At 36.8% G+C, this 21,479-nt stretch overlaps 1 long non-coding RNA gene across 1 annotated transcript; it reads right to left on the reverse strand.

Annotated features, from left to right (window-relative positions):
* Positions 1-482: 482 nt before the first annotated feature.
* LOC143594333 (uncharacterized) lies at positions 483-21,056 on the reverse strand. The gene is made up of 3 exons (XR_013146320.1): positions 20,472-21,056; positions 20,014-20,089; positions 483-701 (listed from the first exon to the last, which is right to left on the reverse strand). It is a non-coding gene; the product is annotated as an uncharacterized LOC143594333 (long non-coding RNA).
* Between the last annotated feature and the right edge of the window lie 423 nt (positions 21,057-21,479).

Raw genomic sequence — 21,479 nt, forward strand, 5'->3', positions numbered from 1 at the left:
TCTACGGTTTGCGGTTATTAAAATAGAGAATTAGAGTTAAGGGTGATTTAAATGTCTACTGATGGCGACTTTTTTTGTTGTATTTTAGTGGCTAGTTCAGCTTTTGTTTGTAGATTAACCCACAAAGATATAAACTTCAGCATGTAATATGAACTTTTTAGTCTTATATCTTTTTTCAATAAAATGTAACAATTTTAAAGCAATACCAATCGAACTACTTGATGAGGAGTCACCAAAGTTGCTTAACGAAGACGTGAAGAAACGTTTACGGGGAGCATGCACAAAGCAATAGACAAAGACCACAATTAACAGCAAATATCTAGCGACGATGCACAATAAGAAATCATTCTAATTAAGACAACACTCAATATTAACATCTTGGTTTTGCATCCAACAGTGATTTGAGTGTCCCATTAAAATCGTCACGATTTGTTAGTTCAACTATAAGTTTAAAAACGGTCATCTTTTTCACAATATGGTTATGGTGTGTGGTGGTTATGGTTTTTATGTGAAGGATTCTGTCCATTTCATGTCTTTGTAACTTCAAATTACTCAAACCCCATGAGTATTATATGGATCTGTATGCTTTCTCCAGTCACTCTTCTTATTAACCCAATTTCAACACTATCTATTTTAACCCATTACGAAACCCATCCGTGCGACCCGTTACACTATCCATTCTGTCCTATTAAATTGTATTACTGTAAGTCCCGAATCTGAATCATTACAATATGATATCAACCAAACGAGTATTGGTGCGGAATACCAATTCTCGGTGATTCAAGAACACGAATAAGAACAGAAAGTAAATCGGAATTGCTTCAAAACACACGTATATTATTGAATACGTCGGGTGCTTAAGCACTTACAATACCTGATCGTAATACTAGGAATGAACAACAACTACCTTATACATGATCAAGAATATATATAGGTAAAGTAAACAATAAGCCGGCCAAAACACCAAAAAGCCCACCGAGAACACATAAGTGTTCTCGGTTTACATATGCACCCAAAACCCAAGCCCAACAAGCTAGAACTAAGTATAAAATAAGCTCAAACCATAAAACCAGACCCAACAATCTCCCCCTTGGTTTGTAGCTTTATCTTTACTCTTCCTTGTTGGGTCCATATTTGGTGGTTTGTACTTAGTTCTAGTTAATTGGTTTTGGTTGTATGTGTTATATGTAAACCGAAATCCTTTGGATTTAGGTGGGCTTTGAGCTCTACTTGGGCTTGGTTGTTAGCTTCCCTATATATAGAGAATATGTGTATAGGTATTAGGGTTGCTAGCTTGTTGATCAGTTGTTAAACAGAACTTTGAGAGCCACCACATCTAGAGAGCGTAGTATTGTTTGGCTAAGTGGTTTATGTATTTGACGATTGATAATATAATCGTATGAATTGAAACCATATTTATACGTGTTTATCATATTCATACTGTTCATCATTGTTCTTGAATAACCACGTTAATTAGATTCTGCATATTTGACGTGTTCGGGTTGATATCATATTGTAGTGATCCAGATTCGGGACTTACAATTGGTATCAAAGCCTTTGACGAATTCAGGCTCGTTATTGTGGTATCAACGGATTCAAGATATTAAGGTTTGGTGGTGTTGGTGATTTTTCTGGCGAGTTTCTGATCGGAGAAGAAGAAAAACAGCAATTTTTGGTGGAGATTTGGTCAACTTGGAAACAAAATTTGAATCCCTTGATTTACGGGATTCAGTGGGTTACAATATTATTCAATCAAGTCCAGATCTAGACTGAAATCAGTATATTTCGGCCATCAATCAAGAGCTTTCTGTGTTTTCGGCCAAATCTTGCCTATTTTCGGATTAAAATCATTGTTTTCGGTCAAAGTACCGAGTTTTCGGTCAAGTATAAGAGTTTTCGGCCTAAATCAAGGGATCTCGGTCAACATTTGTTCTTATCCTAGTTCTCGGGCAAGTCTTCCTGTTTTCGGTCAAATTTTGTTGTTCTCGGTCAACTCTCTCTGTTCTCGGTCATCTGAGTTTTCGGCCATATCTGATCTCGGTCAAAGACAAGCAAAGAAAAGGGTAAAAAAAATTCATTTTTGGCGGGAAAAATTTTCTTGAACGAAAATTTTCCAGAACACACCTTATAAGTAAAAATTCATTTTTGAAAATTTTGGCAAAAATATTTTTTTCGGGTGATTTTCGGTGATTTTTTGGCGGGAAAATCGTAAAAATTTTTCTTAAACGAAATGTTTCCTAGACGCTTCTTTTTAGTGGGACATCTTTCTTGAAATATTTGGTGATCATTTTTTTTTTAAAAATTTTAGCGGGAAAATCAGATTAATTTCTTTAGTTACTAAATGGAATCTCAGAGTCCGGCTAACGAGTTAAAGTTTCAACCATGTTCTTTAAACTGTGGTGAAAAATTAGAAATGTATCAGCTCCATTTCAATAACTTTACTATAGATGTGGAAAGAATAAAATCAGAGAATTTTAAATTTAAAAAAAATGAAAAGGGATTTTTAGACAAAATTGAATCTCTTAACAAGGACATTAAGAAACTTAAATCTGATTTTAGCATAAAGAGCTGTCACCATCGTGATGCTAAACAGGAAATCGTTGAATTAACTGCCAAACTGGAAGCCTCTAAGTTAGAAATCTTGAATCTAATTAACAAATTTGAAAGGGCTGAACTAGATTTTAAAAAATTCGATGGCTCCAGTAAAGTTGTCAACTCAATGATTGAAAATCAATTGTGGTGGAAAGAGAATGAAGGTGAGGGAAGAGGATACAGTCAAGTTCCCCCACCTTACAACCACAATTATGTCCCTACCCCTGTTACCAAAGAACATGAGGAAAAGATAAAAGATTTGAAGTATGGTAAACAGGTTCAATCTGAATCTGTTGGATCAGGATCCCTAGAGGAAATCAAGCCTGTTTTTAAATGTGTGAACAATTTTGATGCTTCTACTTCATGTGTAGATATAGTAAATGATGTTGCTTCTGATAGAGTAAATGATGTAACTTCTGATAGTAAAGGGGTTCAGGCTAGTGAAAATGAATCTCATTCTAACGTGCCATCAAACTCAGTGATACCACAACTCAAAATTGTACTAACAATAATACACAGAGTTGTGGCGACAAAGGGAAGGCACGTAAGAAATCAGCACAACAAGGACAGTCTCGTCCTCATAGATCCTCCGGATGTCAATGTGTTGATAAATCAGTGGGTGATTTCTATATATTAAGAGGCAAACATGTTACCACTGCGGCACGCCAGGACATATAACCAGAAATTATGTTCATCGTCTATATGTTCCCTATTACACGAAAAATCAGAAGGATGTGCCAAGGGGCAAGAAGAATGGAAAAACCTTTCCTAAGAAGGAATTCCAACATGAGGCTAGTGCTTACGAGGACATTAGAAGAAGGATGAAAACGTGTTTCGTCTGCGGGAACGACGGGCATTTGGCAAAGGAGTGTCACTACCGTGTTGTTAATAGACAAGCCCCTCATGTGAAAGGTAACAAGTTTCAACCGAATCCCATGGTTAAACAAAATGCTTATTTTAGAAAACCACGTGTATCTGTACAATGGGTCACAGATACTCAAGGATTCAAAGTTAATATGACAGGTTTACACTCAAATGATTTAGAAACCATCAAAAGAAAATTAAATTTTCAGAAGTCAAAGAGTGTTGAGAGTTCTAAGAATTCGAATTCGAATTGCTCCACTCCAAAGTTTGTCACATCAAGTTTCACTAAACCAAGACAGATTTGGAAACTTAAAACTCAACAACCAGAATCTGTCATAACAAATGATTCTGTTAAAGATGGGAAAGATATGAGTTGGCAAGAGGTCACATTTGTTGATGCTCAAGGGAACCCCAAGACATTTTGACTTGGGTTCCTATGTCCAACTGATCCTGTTATACGTGTAGGAACAACCACAAATTCATTGTTTATTAAATAGGTTGTTCCAGGCACATGACAGGGCAAATATCCATTGTTCTCAAATCTTCAAACCTTAAAATGGATCATTTGTTGCCTGGACGGGATTATTTTAGGGTGATAGAACGTTTTTAATCTGTTCTCTAAGTGTGTAGGAATAAATTAGGGAATACATTGCATATTAAAAGATTTGTTCCTGACATTTAACTCGCAAGGATGCAGAATCTCAAAACAAGCTTATTCCGAGGGGAGATTCTAACAAATGGAAAGATGATGTCTTGAAGATAACCGTATCACTTTGGTTTGAAAGATTGATTAATCAAAAAGATTTTAAAATTTTAAATTTAAAAAATTCAAAAAATATATTCACGTATAGTTTTTCAAGTATAGTGTATTTTTTTTCTCAGAGATGAGAAAATGACCTGAACGTACATGAGAAATGATAGTACATAAGTTGGCTGACTATCACACTTCATAAAAGCTTTTATTAAAAAATGCTATGTTTCGGCGATTGAGTATTTTTTAGGTTAAATTTGTACATAAAAGTTTTTGCACAAATTTAAGGGGGAGAAAATTAAAAAATTCAAAAAGAGTGTGTGTGCGTTTAATAAATAAAAAATTAAAAGTTTTGTCTATGTCTTTCAAAATTCACTTTCGCTTAAAATCATGTCGTTTGCTCAAGTTTGAAGAACATATACATGTATATGTTTGGTCCGGTGATGTACTTGTAGATTCACAGGATAGCCATTCATCTAAAGACTGAATGCATCCGGGGCGATTGTGATGTGTTTTTTTTGTGTTTTGAATTCTTTTACTTAAAATTATGTCGGTAGTTCCATGTTGGAGGGACACGTATATTCATATGTGTTTGGTCCTATTAACCACTTGTGGTCATACGGGATAACCATTTACCTGAAAGCTAAGAGTGACCGGGGTGACTGAGTTCTTAACATATTTGTCTTCTGTAATTTTACGGGAAGTGATATTACTATTCAGTTTATAGCTTTTTAGAAGCTTTAAAATATTTTCAAATGGAAATTGATCCAACCTTTGGAAAGTGATAGATAAATTGTTTCTGTGTGCCTAACGGGTGAAGTTATTAAGCTTAAAAGGGTCTAGAACAGTCATTGATGTGTATGGTAGCTTTCCATGATGCGTAAAAGTTAAAGTGATATAAACTAAATTTGCTAAACTTAATGTGGAGAGTCATTTTGAAGACATGTGCATGTCTCCATATACATCTCTCCGAATGATAGGCAGAAAAGCAATTACCTGTCATACACAAGCCCGTTGGTATTTGGTCCCCAAAATGAAGTATCTTATTGAGAATGACAAAGAACAAATGTGAACAAGATTACTTTAAATATATAATCAACCAAAAGTTGATAAATGTTCACAAGCTTTTAAGAAAAACACAAACATGAAGGTTAATAACAGAACTACAGGGGTGGAGGTAATAATATAAGTCCTTTAACATCCCAAATGAAAGGCTTGTTAATTAAACTGTAAGTCCAACGTTCAACCTCAAATATGTTTGCCAATTTGAAAAGAAAAATCAAATAAATAAGTTCTGTCATTAAAAGTTTTTAAACCAAATCCAGTGGGTCAAAGTCAAATCGAGGTGATATGGGGAAAACCAAATAAGCTTTGAGAAGAGATAAGAGGCATCACAGGTCCATAAGTGATGTCCATCTAAGCTTTATGCCGAACTGAACATTAATCATATCACTGATACGATGAAAAATCATGCTAAGTATGGGATACACGCTATCAACATGTCTCTTGATGTCATAATAACGCTGAACATGAATCTTTGTGAAAGTACCTTAAACAATATGATTCCATGTTCGGATCTTTTCATAAAGGCATTTTTAGCAAAAACTGAAATTTGATCCCAATTTTTAGCTAAATTACAAGAAGACCGGGTGATTAAATTTGTTTTATTTGTTGTTTTTGGTTTTATTTTAGTTCATTTATTTTATTGTTTACTTCCTGATTACTCTTGTCGAAACAAATGTGTTAAGAAATTGTTTTGAAGTTTTCAACTCATGAAATCTGATATCGGTTATTGTGTTATAGTTGTTTTAGCTTGTATGATCTCATTTCAAGTCTTTTCAAGAAAATTAAAAAACAGAAAAAATAAAAATTACAAAAATATGTTTGTCTTATTTTGTTTTATTTAATTGTTTTCAAAATATTTTGGTTGATCTTTCTATCAAAGTTGATTGTTCTTTCAAGACTGATTTCTTGCAACGGAAGCATATGAAGTATCTGAGATTCAAATTGGATGATGCTGTCAAAAAGGGGAGATGAAAGATTATTGGATGCAGATGCTGAAGTTGCTGATCATGTTCAAGTAAAGATTCTGAAGATCATGAAAGCATCAATCTAAGGGCAAGATTGTTGGGTCATAAATTGGTCAGACTGAAGCACATCAAAAGACCACGACATGATCAAGACTAAAGTGATGTAAACTAAGACGAGTTGAAGAATTGCATTGGTGTGATACTGAAATCCCTATGGATTTCGGTTAGGCTAGTCTGAAGTGAAATAAACAAGAACGAAGCTATAAACCAAGGGGGAGATTGTGGGGTCCATATTTGGTGGTTTGTACTTAGTTCTAGTTAATTGGTTTTGGTTGTATGTGTTATATGTAAACCGAAATCCATAATGGATTTCGGTGGGCTTTGGGCTCTACTTGGGCTTGGTTGTTAGCTTCCCTATATATAGAGAATATGTGTATAGGGTTTAGGGTTGCTAGCTTGTTGATCAGTTGTTAAACAGAACTTTGAGAGCCACCACATCTAGAGAGCATTGTATTGTTTGGCTAAGTGGTTTATGTATTTAACGACTGATAATATAATTGTAAGGCCCCGTTACCGGTAGCCCTACTTTCGTGTTGGATTTACTCATAAACGCAGTTCTAAATATCAGAGTTAATTAAAACATTCGCGGAACATTAAAAACATTCAAACCATTACATTACATTCCATAACCATAATTCTGGTCTTATCGAGCATTCATAGTCATTTAAAAACAAAACATAGTCTTTTAAAATAAAACATCATAGCAATATCTTCAGATGCCAGCTTCGTCCAACTCTGCCATGTGTCCTCCTCAAGCTACCTGCCTCATTCTACTCACTTGCGTGCATACTAAAAGTCAGCTACGCTGAGTGAGTTCTAGTTAATCACATAATCATACAATACCTTCTTACATTTCATACTTAACGTCTTAACTTTCTTTCATACACACATAAGGGCATATACTTTCATCCTTACCTTCATACTTTCTTTACATACATAATCGTACGTTTTAAAGAGCCTTTCGCCCTATAACCTCACAGATATTATAAGGGTCTGCTCCCTAACATCACAGATATTATAAGGGTCTGGTCCCTAACATCACGGATATTATAAGGGTCTGGTCCCTAACATCACAGATATTATAAGGGTCTGGTCCCTAACATCATAGATATTATAAGGGTCTGGTCCCTAACATCACAGATATTATAAGGGTCTGGTCCCTTTGTTTCGTGTAACTGCACCATACCTGTTCATACATGCTTTCCTTGACAATACGTGTAATCTCCGAAGAGCGTTCACGTACCATCATCATAACATACATACATTATGCATACATCATATATTCATACATACATCATATCTCTCATCATACTTATCAATCATGTCTTAACTACCACCTGACGGTTCATGCAATATCCGAAGATCGTTCACGCGCCGTCAAGCAATCATCATAAGTAAATCATATAAGGCATACACTTATCACTTAAGATAAGTGTATTCACTATCACATCGAGTATGCACACAGCCCCGAAAACATAACAAGGAAGTGGGGCTAGAAACTCACCTCAAGGCGGTTGCATTCACCGTTTACGGTTATCCCCTTCTTTAGCTGTGCGCGACTCTACGTATCAATAACTATCACTACACATATCGTCTTTCTAGTTTAATTATTACCCTCAACGAACGGGGGTCCGGGGGCAGCGCCCCTGGCAGCGAGGTTCTAGGGGCGGCAGCCCCTAGCGGTGTCCAAGGGGCAGAGCCCCTGGCTGGGGTTAAGCTGCCAGGTCAGCTAGGAAAAATTTTATTTTCATTAACTGTCTTAACACATTTTCCATTAGCATTTTGAATCATTGAATAATATGCTACTTAAAAGTTCAAGGGCTTATTTGTAATTAAATCATTCTTTTCTAAGTCCAGGGACCATTCTGTCATTCTGTTAAACTTCTAGTTCGTTACTTATCCTTAACGAACTGACTTGCCATGACGAACTGGTTCTTGTAACGAATTGGAACCTTTAACGAACTGGTTACTTACACGAATTGGACTTTCTAATTCGTTATCTCCTTTAACGAACTGGTCATAACGAACTGGTCATAACGAATCAAGGGCAATTTGTTGCCCTTTTCCCTTAACGAATCAGAGACGAATCGTAGGAGAACTAGGGCTAGTTCGCTGTGCCCCCTTATGCGAATCGACTAACGAATCACCCTCAGTTCGATAAGTCCCCATAGCGAATCACCCTCAGTTCGTTAAGTCCCCATAGCGAATCACCCTCAGTTCGTTAAGTCCCCATAGCGAACTAGGGTTAGGTCAGGAATGTCAGAACATTCCCTGACATTCCCCTTAACCTCGTACCACTATTCCGGCGCCGCCTTTGCCGGAAAGCCGCCGGAAAACCGCGAACACGTCGGAAAAACCGTTTTTCGTCCCGTTCGATCCAGATCTGAGCTAGGGTGACCCCTAAGCTCATCATAGGTTCGGTTTATACCCGATTCCACCCAGATCTCGTGACTTAAACGGTTTAACGGTGTCGGCTCGTCGTTTCATGATTATATCTAACGGATTTAAGCTCCTACAACAAAATACTATCATACCTTGGGTCGGGATCCGTTTCTTCTTCTATATTTCGGCTAGAGTGAGAGAGAAACTAGAGAGAGAATCTTAAGTGTGTGTTTTGGATGGTGTAAGGGATATGTGTAAATGAATTAAATGGAGGATTAAGGGTATATATATTTTTGATCATGGGCTTAAGCCCATGGTCTTTCCTTCATTCCTCCATAACCCATATCCATTTACCCAACACAAGTCCATCTCGTATTCTATTCAACTAAACAGATAACGACCCGCTATAAAATAAACGAACTTTATTTTATTAATATAACGGAAAGTAGGATGTTACAATAATCATATGCATTGAAACCATATTTATACGTGTTTATCATATTCATACTGTTCATCATTGTTCTTGAATCACCACGTTAATTAGATTCCGCATATTTGATGTGTTCGGGTTGATATCATATTGTATTGATCCAGATTCGGGACTTACATTCCTCCATGTAATCAGTATCCGCATCCTTCAATCCTCCAGCCCAAAACTTGTTGTTTATGATAGATGCCACCATGCTTGTGTATTCTTTGGCGGCTGTTTCAAAAATACCATCAGCAACAATCTAATGCGTGCTGAGTGTCTTGATATCCTTCTCAGGAAATTTCAACAAATCCTTTGGGTCTACAAAGCGATATTGACCCTTCCCCTTTTGTAGTTTGACAACAGCTGTGGCAGTAAAAGGATCATATGACCAGATTCTCATGTTATCCAATGTACCATCGGGAATGGCATCTGGTACTAGAATGTAAGTAGCTTTCTTTGTGGGAGGCCACATTACATTCACCAATGTTTTACCTGTCCTTGGATCTTGAACGCCTTTAGCTTTCATCAAAAATGACTCGGCAGTCTTCATATTTGGGAAGCTTCGATCAACTTGTCTTTTCAAAAATTCCCAAAAATCTGAGCCCCGCTTGTCATTTGATGGATTTGTAAATGGAGCATTTATTAAGTCACTCAAATCAATTTTAGTTCAAGAACCAAAGTCTTTCATCTTTTTATAGTACTCCATTGTTCCTGATTTTCTCTTAACCCACCACATATTCTTATCGGGATCGAAACCCCAGGATAAAACTCCAGATCGATCACCGTATTTATCAGAGAACCCCTTTTGAAGAGTAACGACATATCTCTCTGGGTGATCTGAGGACACAACATTCTGATCTGAGTTCTTCATTACCAGCAACTTCTTCTTTCCTTTTTCAAGTAGTTTCTTCTTAATTCTGTCAGATTTTTCTTTTGTAACAGATGGTGCATTCAAGTACTGGTTTAGAGACTCTGATTCTTCTTGTCGACTAACACCAGGGTTATCATCTGGATGAACATCAAAATATTTGTTTTGATCAGCAGTGGGAGTTTGATTTGTCATATCCACATTACATTTGAACTCGTCTCCAAATTTCTGAACTAGCTTTTGTTGGAGATCGAGATACATAGTTGTCAAACCTCCCATGCCAGACTGCAGCTCTTTAATCTTGGAGTCTTTATCCGAGTTGCAAGCCTCAAGTTCCTAGATACGGACATCTTTAATCACTGAATCCTGCTCGAGTTCAAAGGCTCGACGTTGTAGCGCCTGAACATCCACAGGAGCATTTTCAAGAACCACTCCTTTTCCCTTGTTCTGAAGATAGTTTTCCTGCATAGAAAGAATTTGAGAAACCTTTTCGGAAACACCGGAACTTGACTGACCTTGATCAATTTGACCGGATGACCCAGAGGGAATATCTACAGTATCAGTATGTGGAATCTCTGTTTCAAAATCGAAATCATCACCGAAATCACTGTACAGCAGCTCCATAAATGTTGGCTCAGTAGTAGATGCAACTGGTTCAGTTTGTGATTCTGGAGCATGTGATTCTAGTTGATCGGTGTTTTGTTGAGGGCCGGTCGTTGGTTCTGGTGCTGGTGCGAGTGTTGGTGTTGGTGTGGATTTGGTTGTTTCGGCTTCACTGACCAACTCGATCGATCTCGAATCATCCCTTTTTCGTTTGCGATGGATGAGATCAGCAGTTGGCTCTTCAACATAGTCTTCCTCGGTGTTTTCAGTAACTGTCAGAGGAGGCTTCCGAGCAGTTGACTGAAAAAGGACTTTAGCAGCTTCGAGGGCTTTTAATTTTTCATCATCTGTAAGAGTACTTGGCTGACGGTGCTCTTCTTCATCTTCTTCATCGTCGGAGATCTCAAATGTAGCAGCACGTGGTTGAGCGGGTACCACGTGTTCGTCAGCAACCTGAGCTATGACAGGCTCATCTTCGGTCTCAGCAAAATGACCGAATTTTTCAAGGGGTCTCAATCCCTGGTAAACCACTTTGGCTCCCTTTCTTGACTGCTTCATCAACCCAAAGGAATTTGGTCCCACAGTCTTCATATCTAAGGTCTCAACAGTTTTAACCAAGTCGGTGTAATGAGAATCAAAAATCATCTGTAAGAACCTCGGATATATCAAGAACATCTCCTTCTTCTTTGCCCTTAGATTGCTCATCATTTCATTGAAAATGAACTTGGAATAGTTGTAATTCCAACCCATGATCAGAGCAGCAACGGCAGACGTTTGGGTGTGACTGATTTCATCTGAACCCCCCTTTCTTCCCGAGATACATGTGAAAAATGTGTGCAAGAGGTATCTCCAGTAAGGGTGAAACAATTTCTTGATTGCTGGTGGATAATTGCCTTCATACCCCATTCTTGCAATAACTTTAGTAAATTCAGCTATAGAGTACTCTGTTGGGTCGTCGGGTTGATCCCCAAACATAAGTACTTCTCTGATAATGGTCTCAGTAACAACGACCAACTTCATCTGTATTTTGGAGTCGATTGAGATAACTCCATTTGCCCCTTGAGAATTTATCTTTGCATTCTTCCAGAAATCAGTAACCATCTTCTTGCAAATGACATTCATGGAGGAGGTAACTGATATCAGATACCAATTGTAAGTCCCGAATCTGGATCACTACAATATGATATCAACCAAACGAGTATTGGTGCCGAACACCAACACTCGGTGATTCAAGAATACGAATAAGAACGGTAAAAAGTAACTCGGAATTGCTTCAAAACACCCGTATATTATTGAATACGCCGGGTGCTTAAGCACTTACAATACTTGATGAATAATACTAGGAATGAACAACCCCCTCTCTAGTTTCTGCTCACCAACTCTCGTAATGTGAACAACACCTAAACCATATACAATAAGATCTATTTATAGGGAAACCAAAACACTATGCCCATATGAACCAAAAGCCCACCGAGAACTTTTTAGAGTTCTCGGTTTACATAGCTAACCCGTAGCCCAGCCCAATAAACGTATAACTAAGTACAAACCACCAAATATGGAGCCAAAAATCTCCCCCTTGGTTTGTAGCTTCGTTCTTGTTTATTTTACTTCAAACTAGCCTCACCGAAATCCATAGGGATTTCGGTATTGCACTAATGTAACTCTTCAAATCATCTTCGTTTGCATCACTTTAGTCTTAATCATGTCGTGGCCTTTTGATGTGCGTCAGTCTAACCAGTTTATGACCCAACAATCTTGCCCTTAGATTGATGCTTTCAAGAACTTCAGAATCTTTACTAGAACATAACCAGCAACTTTTGTGATCATCAACTTCAGCACCTGCATCCAATACTCTACCATCTCCCCTTGAACATGATAGCATCATCCAATTTGAGTCTCAGATACTTCATATGCTTCCGTTGCAAGAAATCAGTCTTGAAAGAACAATCAACTTTGATAGAAAGATCAACCAAAATATTTTAAAAACAATTAAATATGACAAAATTAGACAGACATATTTTTGTAATTTTCTTATTTTTCTAATTTTTATGGTTTTCTTGAAAAGACTTGAAATGAGATCATACCAGCTAAACCAACTATAACACAATAACCGATATCAGATTTCATTAGCTGAATGTAAATTTTAAAACGATTTCTCAACACATTTGTTTCGACAAGAGTAATCAAGAAGTAAAAATAAAATAAATGAAATAAAATAAAACCAAAAAAAACGAATAAAATAAATCTAATCACCCGATCTTCTTGTAATTTAGCATAAAATAGGGATCAAATTTCAGTTTTTGATAAAAATGTCGCCTTTATGAAAAGATCCGAACATGGAATCATATTGTTTAAGGCACTTTCACAAAGATTCATGTTCAGCGTTATTATGACATAAAGAAACAGGTTGATAGCAGGTATAACGAACTTAACATGATTTTCATTGCATCAGTGATATGATTAAGGTTCAGTTCGGCATAAAGCTTAGATGGACATCACTCATGGACCTATGATGCCTCCTATATCTTCTCAAAGCGTATTTGGCTTTCCCCAGATCACTCCAATTTGACTCCAACCCCCTAGTGCTTGATCAAAAGATTTTATATAAAAGCAAATTTAAGCTTTAAGGTTGAACGTTGGACTTAGTGCCAGTAAACTGACAAGCCTTTCATTCGAGACATGACAGGACTTACTTGTGTGCCCCCATCTCTGTAGTTCTAGTTTGACCCTTTAAGCTTTTGAAATAGCAAGTTTTTTTTTAACAGCACATATTATATACATACTCATAACAAGTTTTTTTATTTTTTCTCATCCTTCCCTTTTTTTTCTCATCTTTTCCCTTTTTTTCATCTTTTCCTTTTTTTCATCCTTTTTTTTTATAATAATAAACATAATAGCACGATATTTTTGGTGATCAAGACACTAACGGGCTCGTGTATGACTGGGTAGTTGCTTTTATGCCTATCATTCGGAGAGATGTATCTGAAGACATGCACATGTTTTCAAAATGACTCTCCACATTAAGTTTAGCAATTTTAGTTTATATCACTTTAACTTTTACGCATCATGGAAAGCTACCATACACATCAATGACTGTTCTAGAGCCCTTTAAGCTTAATAACTTCACCCGTTAGGCACACATAAACAATTTATCTATCACTTTCCAAAGGTTGGATCAATTTTCATTTGAAAATATTTTGAAGCTTCTAAAAAGCTGTTAACTGAATAAAGATATCACTTCCCATAAAATTACAGAAGACAAACATGTTAAGAACTCAGTCACCCCGGTCACTTTTTCAGGTAAATGGCTATCCTGTATGACCACTAGTGGTTAACAAGACCAAAACACATATGAGAATACGTGTCCCTCCAACTTGGAATTACCGACATAATTTTAAGTGAAAGAATTCAAAACACAGAAACACATCACAAACGCCCCAGATGCTTTCAGTTTTTAGATAAATGGTTATCCTGTGAATCTACATGTAGATCACAGGACCAAACATATACAAGTATATGTTCTTCAAACTTGAGCAACCGACATAATTTTAAGCGAGAGTGAAGTTTTAAAGACATGGAATTTTTTATTATTAAACGCACACACACACTCTTTTAGAATTTTTAAATTTCTCCCCCTAAATTTGTGCAAATTAAACAAATATGTACAAATTTATCTTCAAAAAGACTCAATCATCAAAACGTAGTATTTAATAAAAACTTTCAAGAAGTGTGATAGTCAGCCAACTGATGTACTATCATTTCTCATGTACGTTCAAGTCATTTTCTCATTTTTAAGAAACAAAATACACTATACTTGAAAAACTGTACAGGAACATATTTTTGTATATATCTTTTTTATAAAAATTTAAAATTTTAAAATCTTTTTGACTAATCAATCTTTCATACCAAAGTGATACGGTTACCTTTTATCTTCAAGATATCATCTTTCCATTTGTGAGAATCTCCCCCTAGGAATAAGCTTGTTTTGAGATTCTGCATCTTTGCGAGTTGAATGTCTGGAACAAACATTTTAATATGTAATGTATTCCCTGATTTGTTCCAACACACTTAGAGAGAAGATTAAAAACGTTCTATCACCCTAAAATCCCGTCCAGGTCAACAAATAATCCATTTCATGGTTTAAAGATTTAAAAACAATGGATATTTGCCCTATCATGTGCCTGGAACAACCCATTTAATAAACAATGAATTTTTGGTTGTTCCTACACGCATAGTCTTAAATGTCTTGGGGTTCCCTTGAGCATCAACATATGTGACCTGTTGCCAACTTATATATTTCCCATCTTTAACAGAATCATTTGTTAATACAGATTCTGTTTGCTGAGTTTTAAGTTTCCAAAACTGTCTTGGTTTAGTGAAATTTGATAAAACAGACTTTGGAGTGGAGCAATTCGAATTCGAATTCTTAGAACTCTCAACACTCTTTGACTTCTGAAAATTTATTTTTTTTTTAACGGTTTCTAAATCATTTGAGTGTAAACCTGTCATATTAACTTTGAATCCTTGAATATCTGTGACCCGTTGTACAGATACACGTGGTTTTCTAAAATAAGCATTTTGTTTAACCACTGGATTCGGTTGAAACTTGTTACCTTTCACCTGAGGGGCTTGTCTATTAACAACACGGTAGTGACACTCCTTTGCCAAATACCCGTCGTTCCCGCAGACGAAACACGCTTTCATCCTTCTTCTAATGTCCACGTAAGCACTAGCCTCATGTTGGAATTCCTTCTTAGGAAAGGTTTTTCCATTCTTCTTGCCCCTTGGCACATCCTTCTGATTTTGCTTGTAATAGGGAACATATAGACGATGAACATAATTTCTGGCTATATGTCCTGGCGTGCCGCAGTGGTAACATGTTTGCCTCTTGATATAAAAATCACCCACTGATTTATCAACACATTGATATCTGGAGGATCTATGAGGACGAGAATGTCCTTGTTGTGCTGATTTCTTACGTGCCTTCCCTTTGTCGCCACAACTCTGTGTATTACTGTTAGTACAATTTTGAGTTGTGGTGTCATCTGAATTTGATGGCACGTTAGAATGAGATTCATTTTTACTAGCCTGAACCCCTTACTATCAGAAGCTACATCATTTACTATATCTGCACATGAAGTAGAATCATCAAAATTGTTCACACATTTAAAAGCAGGCTTGATTTCCTCTAGGGATCCTGATCCAACAGTTTCAGATTGAACCTGTTTACCATACTTCATGTCTTTTACCTTTTCCTCCTGTTTTTTGGTAACAGGGGTAGGGACATAATTGTGGTTGTAAGGTGGAGGAACTTGACTGTATCCTATCCCTTCACCTTCATTTTCTTTCTACCACAATTGATTTTCAATCATTGAGTTAACAACTTTACTGGAGCCATCGAATTTTTTAAAATTAAATTCAGCCTTTTCAAACTTTTTAGTTAGATTTAATATTTCTAACTTGGAAGCTTCCAGTTTAGCATTTAACTCAGCGATTTCTTGTTTAGCATCAAGATGGTGACAACTCTTAATGCTAAAATCAGACTTAAGTTTTTTAATATCCTTATTCAGAGAGTCTATTTTGTCTAGAAAACCTTTTTCATTTTTCTTGAGTTTAAAACTCTCTGATTTTATTCTTTCCATATCTCTGCTTAGACTGCCGTTATGAATCTTATACATTTCAACTTTCTCACCACAATTTAAAGAACATGGTTGAAACCTTATCTCAAGCGAACTCATTTTCCCGCCAAAATTCTCAAGAAGAATGTCCCAATCAAGAGAAGTGTCTACGAAAAATTTCGTTCAACACAAATTTTTCCGAGTTTCCCGCCAAAAATTCGCCGAAAATCACCCGAAAAAAATTTGTTTTCACCAAAAATTTCAAGGATGGATTTTTACTAATAAGGAGTATTCTGGAAAAATTTCGTTCAAGAAAAATTTTCCCGCCAAAATACTCCTTTTTTTTGCTTCAATACTTCTTGACCGAGAACGGCTTTGACTGAGAACAATTGATCTTGACCGAGAACACGCGTTGACCAAAAACTCTAGTTGACCGAAAACTAATAGTCTTGGCCGAGAACTAGTAAAGTTGGCCGAGAACTAGTATATTTGGCCGAGAACTATCAAAGGTTGGCCGAGATCACTTAATTTGGCCCGAAAACTCTTAAATTTTGGCAGTTGCTATGTTTATTGACTGAAAACAATGGTGGACCGAAAACCCCAGATGACCGAGAACTCCGAGAGCTGTTGACTATGGCCGAAATCTCTGAAATACAGCCGAGAACACCCGAGATCACGTTTGACCAGTTAATGTAAGGCCCCGAACCCGGTGGCCCGACTTTAGCGTCAGATTTACTCATAAACACAGTTCTTCAAATCAGAGTTTATTAAAACTTTTCGCGGAATGTAAAACATCAATCATTTGTTACAAAACATTAAATCTTTTCTTTGATATCATAACACAAAACTTCATATTTAAAACATCTTTTCTTCTTTCATCAGATGCCAGCCGTTCAATCCATGCCATGCGTCATCCTTATGCTAGCTCTGTAATCAGCCCACCTGCGTGCATACTAAAAGTCAGCTACGCTGAGTGAGTTCTAGTTAATTGAACGCCATACAATACATACACATACATACTTATCCGTAGATACATATCCATACATCATTAGTTACCCTTCTGTTCTACGTACATACTTGCTACCATACATACATACATATCTACAATCACTAACCTCAGTCTGCCGAGAGTACGTTCATAGTCCGCCGTCTATACCCGTACTCAAGGTTGTGAACACGTACAAGGTTCGCAGTCCCTACCTATGTTCACCATTTATGGTACGTACAAGGTTCGCGGTCCTTCCCTATACCATAATACATCCACAAAACGTACAAGGTTCACAGTCCTTCCCTATGTTGCAACCTAATTCATAGCACGTACGAGGTTCGCAGTCCTCCCCTATGCTACAAAATCAGCACGTACAAGGTTCGCGGTCCTTCCCTATACCATAATACATCCACAACACGTACAAGGTTCACAGTCCTTCCCTATGTTGCAACCTAATTCATAGCACGCACGAGGTTCGCAGTCCTCCCCTATGCTACAAAATCAGCACGTATAAGGTTCACAGTCCTTTCCTATGCTTACATCTATTATCTACATCACGTATAAGGCTCGCAGTCCTTAACTACGCCATCACCTACCAAGTCTATATCCAACAGGAGTTAGAGGGATTTGCCATCCTAACTTACTATGTCGAACGTAGAACTCACATGCCATTCGTGTACCTATATACACATACTTCACATATACAATAATTATATTAAAACATAAGAACACTCTAGGCGTTCTTTACATCATTCATTTAACAACCATACCCCTTGTCGATACGTGCAATATCCGAAGATCGTTCACGCCCCGGCAAGTATTCTTTGAAATATTCGTACATCTTCCATATATAATATTCGTACCTTCATTTATAACCTGACAGTACGCGCAATATCCGAAGATCGTTCGCGTACCGACAAGCAATCATTCATACCTATCACATATATCACGTATGACATACACTTATCACTTAGGATAAATGTATTAACAACACATCGAGTATGCACACAGCCCCGAAAACATAACAAGGAATGGGGCTAGAAACTCACCTGAACACGGTTACGTTCACCGTTGATCGTAATCCCTTTCTTCAGTTGTGCACGGCAGACTGTATAACAAGTACACGTATCAAACAACTATCACTACTCATATCATCTTTCCAGTCTTAACTACTACCCACAACGAACGGGGGTCCGGGGGCAGCGCCCCTGGCAGCGGGGTCTAGGGGCGGCAGCCCCTAGTAGGGTCCAAGGGGCAGAGCCCCTGGCTGGGGTCGAGCTGCCAGGTCAGCTTGGAAAAATTTTATTTCCATTAACTGTCTTAACACATTTTTCATTAGATTTTTAATTTATTTTCTAATTGAACTTGACTTTAGGCGAAGTTAAACCTTAGGCGAACTTAGCTTTAGGCGAAGTTGTCATCAGGCGAACTTAGCTTAAGGCGAAGTTGTCATCAGGCGAACTTAGCTTTAGGCGAAGTTGTCATCAGGCGAACTTAGCTTTAGGCGAAGTTACCAGTTAGGCGAACTTGGCCTCAGGTGAAGTTATCGGTTAGGCGAACTTGGCCTCAGGCGAAGTTATCGCTTTGAAGGCGAAGTTGCCCAGATGCAGGCGAAGTTGCCCAGATCAGCCGCTGTTTTAGTTTCTGACCAGCATTTCGAGCGATTTTAACACCCTTGCTATGGTTCGACATCACCCCCTACGTTCCCCAACCGTTTCCGGTCGTATATACGTTATAAAGCTCGGATCTTTAAACTTCAAAGATCAAGAATCATACCTTTTTGAGCTTGTTTGGATCTCGTTTACTTGTTATCACAACTAATCGCTCTCTCTCTCTCTCTCGGATCTGCCTGGTTCTTCCCTCGGTCGGCGGCGAAGTTGTGTGGTGTGTGTTTGTTTTGGAGTGTGTTAGAAAATAGATGGAAAGAATGATGGTATGGGGTTTTAGGGGATATTTATATCCCTTAAATCCCATGGACCTAAGGCCCATTCTCATTTAACCCATCTCCATTAATCTAAGTCCAAAACCCATATCCACTACCCAACGCCAACCCGACCCATACCAACTCCTACTCTATTTATTTATTTCCCGATAACCCGAGGAAACTTTCCCTCTATTATAAGTAATATAATTAATATCATTTTGAAAATTTCGGGATGTTACAGTTAATTTTGGAAGTAACTAAATTCCTAAATCAGTGGGATTTAAATTATTTCCACAAATAATATAATCTTTGACCAAAACCACCCTTTCTTCTTCTCCGATGATCTTCTCGCCGGAAACTCACCCAGACTACCAAACGTTAATATCTTGAATCCGTTGATATCACAATAACGAGCCTGAATTCGTCCAAGGCTCTGATACCAATTGTAAGTCCCGAATCTGGATCACTACAATATGATATCAACCAAACGAGTATTGGTGCGGAATACCAACACTCGGTGATTCAAGAACACGAATAAGAACAGTAAAGTAAATCAGAATTGCTTCAAAACACACGTATGTTATTGAATACGTCGGGTGCTTAAGCACTTACAATACCTTATCGTAAAACTAGGAATGAACAACAACTACCTTATACATGATCAAGACTATATATATGTAAAGTAAACAATAAACCGGCCCAAACACCAAAAAGCCCACCGAGAACACAAAAGTGTTCTCGGTTTACATATGCACCCAAAACCCAAGCCCATCAAGCTAGAACTAAGTATAAAATAAGCTCAAACCATAAAACCAGGCCCAAGAATTACAACACTGCGCCTCAAGAAAACCCATTCTAAACAATTCAATTATTTCGCATATACACATGCCATTATGCCATAAGCATTACTAAAAATGCTTTGGTGAATATGTCTGAGCTTAAAAGGTTCCAAAGAACAACAAAATGCATATAGTCTTTAAATATTATTTATTTGAAAGGTAAACAACATGATTAAGATGGAAATTTAACATTAGTTTGAACTCAGTAAATTATAATGAAATATTTCTTATCAAATGCGTGTGTGTGAATGGTACCATGGTATCAAATTAACATTGGCTTAATTTCATTCTTCTCAAAATCGCAACAAAACAAAATGTGATTATCAAGAAGCAAGCATACCAAATTGCAAAGTAAATTAAGCATAAAAAAATATCTTTGAATATCTCAATTGACATAGCATAACAAATTAAAGGTTTTCCATGGAAAATTTAAAATCGAATCCAAAATTGAATTCCAATAATAACAACTATAAATAAAACATACATTGTAAATTTAAAAAAAAAACTAATTGGAGGTAGATGCGAGATATGCGATTTTTGAACAGAGGTAATCGATATGATACCTTAAAGATCGATACACAAAATTACAATGTTAAACCTTAATGAACAATGGATTAGATTGTTGAGAAACTCCAAGGATTGCACACTCGAGATAGACTGGCTACAAGACGGTTTTCATCGTCAAAATTAGGGTTTGGATGTTGTCGCTAGTGCCAGACTGTCGTCGAATAGAATGGAAATAGGATTGGAGTTTTGATTTAGTTGATGGGTTAAAAGAGTTAGAATGAAAAGTGGGTATGGATAAAAAGGATCCACGTTTTTCTATTGTGGGTCTCAATGGTTTAAACAGGAAAACACCTTTCATTATAAACCATAAACTGACACATGTGACAACTATTTTACTTTATTAGAAGAGTATGATATGATAAGTAGATAAGGACTAACAAGACATCCATCACAACTATAGTAATCTTAAATATATATAAACGAAACCTCCATATTTTCTCTTATGTCACCAAATTGCTTTCTTTGTAAATAGTGGTTTCTCATGCATTTGACCTGAATTCACGGCTATGGGTCTCACCAAACCCAGATAGCCATTAAACGGGTTAACATCTCATTATATTAAAAATTAATCTCACCAAATATTTTTTGATATAAAAATCCTATAAAATAGGGATATAAAAATAAATATATGGTTTTTTTTAAAAAATATTATTTATAATTATGAAACAGTTTTATAGTAAAAAAATAAGCGGGTCACGGGTATCATCAAACCTAGATAGATTTTAAACGTGTTATAACATCTCATTTATTTATGAAACCTTTTCATCATCAAACCCTAAGTATATTATTAATTTCCTTACAATAAATAAAATTAAAATACAAAAAATATATAAATATTTGAAACGTAAAATGTAAAACAAACCCCGTAATTAAATTCTAATTTAATTTCTCAATATGGATTTAGGGGTGTTTGGGTGAGCT

This window comes from Bidens hawaiensis, unplaced genomic scaffold (assembly GCF_021521415.1).
Source record: "Bidens hawaiensis isolate Kalapana, Puna unplaced genomic scaffold, B.hawaiensis_p1.1 tig00043505_1, whole genome shotgun sequence".
In the NCBI taxonomy this organism is placed as follows: Eukaryota; Viridiplantae; Streptophyta; class Magnoliopsida; order Asterales; family Asteraceae; genus Bidens; species Bidens hawaiensis.